At 41.0% G+C, this 4,340-nt stretch overlaps 1 non-coding gene across 1 annotated transcript; it reads left to right on the top strand.

The window, feature by feature from the left end:
* Window positions 1-3,895: 3,895 nt before the first annotated feature.
* LOC113447355 (small nucleolar RNA snoR8a) lies at window positions 3,896-3,982 on the top strand. The gene has a single exon (XR_003375608.1). It is a non-coding gene; the product is annotated as a small nucleolar RNA snoR8a (small nucleolar RNA).
* The last annotated feature ends 358 nt before the right edge of the window (window positions 3,983-4,340 follow it).

Below are 4,340 nucleotides of genomic sequence, written 5' to 3'. Positions count from 1 at the left end.
CCTCCTGCACCGTGGTAGAAGGGCTGTTTTCACGCTCCTCGGGCTCCAGAAGAGCCTCCAGAAAGGCGAAAATAGCCTCCCTGGCCTCCGAAGGCGCTCTGGAGGCCAGAAACAGGCCCATTTCTGGTCTTCTGGAACTTCCAGGAGGCCCATTTTTTGCCCTCCCCAAGCCTCTGCAAGGGCCCTGTACTTATCTGGCATCCAAAATGGCCTGCATTAGGACTCCTGGGAGGGGCAGGGTGGGGCAGAGCGGGGCCAGCCAGGGGTGGGATTTGTGGGTTCACTGATCAGTGCAGAATATTAGCTAGAGGATTGCCCGAACCTGTGCGAACCCGCAGCAGCCTACCCCTGGGTAGAAGGCAGATAATAAGGGACATACTTGTATTTTGTGGAGAAGTATAGAAAAGGGCCACTTTATTGTAAATTAAAAAACAATGTAGATCATGCAGGGGTGGGTTTCTACCAGTTCTGTCCACCTCTGTAGAACCGCTAGCTCTGAAGAACAGCAAACATAGAACCGGTTCTATGTCTGCTGATGTTTTTGCACACCCACCCACCCGGGCTCTTACCTGATCTTTATTTCCTGATTTTTCAACTTCAGCTGCCAAACGAGGCACAGCTGCAGTTGAAAAAGCAGGAAAAGAGGGCTGTTTCAAAGGCTGAGTCTCTGCACATAGCATGCTGATGACGATTTACAGATTTACGCGGCTCACAGCGTAAATCCCGAACCGGTAGTTAACCCTGTTGTATCCCACCCCTGAGATCAGGGTTGAGAACAAACCAGCCTCAAGGTTAAGTCAGGCTGACCTCCTTCTTACCAATAAGGGGTTGGGGGTCTATTCCTGTCTGTGTAATCTAATTCATTATTCATGACTGTTAATGCATCTTTTCTATCTCCTATATAATCTGTTATCAATTTACTGTCAGGGCTTTCAATCAGTTTGGGTGGGAGCTCAACTCTTTCTCTTACAAGGCATTTTAATAAAGAAATGTGGTTTTAGATCTCGGTTGTTTCAGTTTATATTATAGTGGATCATTACTTTTTAAGAATATCGCAAAGATCAACCACTATAACCTTTATATAGCTGAAGCACTAAAGCGCTGTGTAAATGCCCACAGAGAGTCTATTTAAAAAACCCTCTTAGTCTTTTTCTGTTGTGCCTGTATTTCTCATTAGAGGAAACCTTTTTAGTAGAGTTGGATTATTCAGCAAATATATGTGGAAATCTTTACATAACTGGGTTTTTTTTCTCCCAGCTTTTCAATTCCCCCCTTCCTTCAACTCTATCTCCCTCTCAATCATAAATACAAAATTTCACAATGAAATTACTTGAAGATGAGGCTTTATTTGGATAAAAAAGAGCCATTTGTTAGAGCAGCTGAAAAAAAACATAGCAAAAAAGGAGAGGGGGAAGTTTGGAAAAAGAAAACCATCTTCAGCTTTGCATGCCTGGCATCATATTTGAGTTTCCCAGAATGTTACATTATTAATTAGAAGGAATCTATGGTAAGATAAGACTAAAATATTTTATATATTCAGGTCTTTAGTGTCACTACTTGATTTAACCTCTGCAAGCCTTGTCAATTCCTTTTAAAAATGGTTGGTTTGTTTTAATGCTACAGTCTATGGTTTTGATTTGAGATTGCTTATATTTGCAGAAATGTTTTGTATAAATATATACATTGATCATTGCCCTATCTTCCATTTTCTTGCTGCCTCTTTGGTTGTTGTTTCCAGTGGCTGGGTTCATACATCACATTAACAGCAAGCCATAATGACAACATTGCATCCTTGACTAAGTTTGTCATTAATTGCATTGGGAACTCGCTATTTTCAGCATGCTGTATAAACCAGGTTTATTTGTTTGGGCATATATCAGTGCAGCAATTATGATTTGTAAGGTCTTGTGGAAGACTGATTCTAACTCCTCCAATGTAATCTGTTTTGCCTTAGTTTGTTGTATGAGCATAGCCGGTTATAGATTAAGTAAACCATGGATAAACAAGTCATAGCTCATTGCAATGGACAGATCAATTCAGTGCATTCAATTTTAGATTGTAGGTGTATTGGAGCAGGGATCTCTGCTGTTGTATTCTGTGAAATATCATGCAGGTAGAAACTTAGATACTTGCAGTGAAAATCACTTTTCCTAAATTGTCCTCTCACAACACAAAATCATAGTTTCTGACATGGAACCCATCTGGTTTGCCTTGATTCCCTCTAAAGCTTCCTGAGAATTAAGGAAGGAAGCATGAAGCTAGAATTCTAGCATAACAGCAGTAGGATGGAGACACAGGGTACATTTGCAGAAGTAGATAAATGCAGCACCATTTTCTGTCTCATTCTTTAGAGTTGCTGTGAGTGGAAGCAGGAAACAGAGCTGGGATGCCCACAGACTGGAAAAGGGGGATGATCTGATTGATATTGAAGTGCCCCCACCCACCCACACCCCAGCTTTGAGACGGTTCTTTAAAATCTTAGAGTAGACCAAACTGGATTTTTCTCAGTGCTTGATAAATGAATGCATCTAAAGCAGTGCCACTGATAGCATCAACAGATTTGTAGGGAAACCGACAGAAACATTACAAGGCTGATGAAAAACGGTATTCACAAAGCAAAAACCCAGGCTCATGACCCCGATGAGATTCGAGACTTTTGAAACTGAGAGCAGACAGAAATTTGTTGCATTTTGAAGAAAGTCTGGGGAAATGTGTTGCAGTTTTATATTGCCTCATTATAGGAATTATCAAATGGTGATAGTTACCTTTTTAAAGAAGTGTTGGAAGGAAAATCCACCGGGTTCAGTTCCAAGCTGGAAGAAAGATACTGGAAACATGGAGGCTAATTGGAAAGAAAAGTTTATTGATGAAGCAGAACCACCAACCGCATGTCATTCTGGGCAGCTGATAAAATGGTTGAATGAGTGGATGGATCTTTATAGGTCTCTGTGACTTTGAAGTTTGGGCTGTTCTGGGAATGATGCAAAGAAAGGGGCTTGTGTTAGGCAATTCCTATTGTGGCTAATGGCTTTCGTCCTCTGTTGGATCTTGGGTGAGGGGCTGCTTTTTAATCCTACCATTCTGCCTTTGTTAGCTAGAGTTTTGAAATCTCCTGTCTTGAATGGATTACCAAGTCTGCATCTCTAAAAGCCGCCTCCTCAGCTTCTGCTTGGGGCAAGGAGTCTGAGGCTGGTTTCTGTCTCACTTAAGAGCATTTCCCCCCCATTTCTCCCTTCAGGGAAATATAATAATTTCTAATATTTCCCAAAATATTTCATTCTTCTGGGGGTGGGGGCGTCCCACAAAAGAAAACAACAGTTGTTTTCATATGACAAAAATATAAGTGGGTTGCAGCTCAGCAGTTAGTAGTCTGTACCCCAAACTGTAGAAGCAGAAACAAGGCTGGAATTCTGGAGAGCTACTCCCAGTGAAAGGAGTGAACATCTGGAGTATCTCATCTGCTATGTATACAAAATAGTCCTCAACCGACAACCACAATGGGAACCAGAATTTCCATTGCTAAGCAAGGCCCGATTTTACAATCTTTCTTGCCATGGTTGTTAAACTAATCACTGCAGTTAAGTGAATCACACGGGTTATTAAGAGAATCTGGCTTCCCCCGTTGACTTTAGTTGTCAGAAATCAACTGAGACAATTACCAGTGATGATCACATGACCCCCAGGATGCTGTGACTGTTATAAATGCATGCCAGTTTCCAAGTGGCTGAATTTTGATCATGTGATCGTGGTGATACTAATGGGCATAAGTGCAAGAATAACTCACTTTTTTCACTTCCATTGTAATTTCAAACAGTCACTAAACAAATGACTGTGCATTGAGGATTGCCTGTATTTACTTTGGATGTTTTTATTGTTCTTATTGTTTTAAAATGTCTTTGATATTTTGATTGTAATACATTTTTTGAACTGTAAGCCACCTAGAATCATTGACTCAAATGGGCAGCTATAGAAATTGAGTAAATTGATTGCTTATTTCATTGCTTATTTAGTATCCATGACTATCACTAAGTGTTGTATCTAATGTTTTATGACAGGGGTCATCGTCACAGCGGGATCACATGACGTATTGGGACTTTCCCCCCCTTCGCTAAAGTGGGTATGGGCGTGGCCTGCTGGATGTGGCGCATCTAGCCCACGGGCCCGTGAGTTTGACAGCCCTGTTTTATGATGAATGTATTTTTACAATGACTATGGTAATGATCGGTCACTATTGTTACATGTCCACTGGGAGCTTATTCACCAGAGACAAATTCCTTTGGTATCTAATCCCACTTGGCCAATAAAGAATTCTAATTCTAAATAAATAAATAATATTAGCT

Source organism: Pseudonaja textilis, chromosome 2 (genome assembly GCF_049901715.1).
Source record: "Pseudonaja textilis isolate UNSWEBS1 chromosome 2, rPseTex1.2, whole genome shotgun sequence".
NCBI classification, from domain to species: domain Eukaryota; kingdom Metazoa; phylum Chordata; class Lepidosauria; order Squamata; family Elapidae; genus Pseudonaja; species Pseudonaja textilis.
The sequence above is the reverse complement of the archived record's forward strand: the minus strand, read 5'-3'. Positions and strand labels throughout refer to the sequence as shown.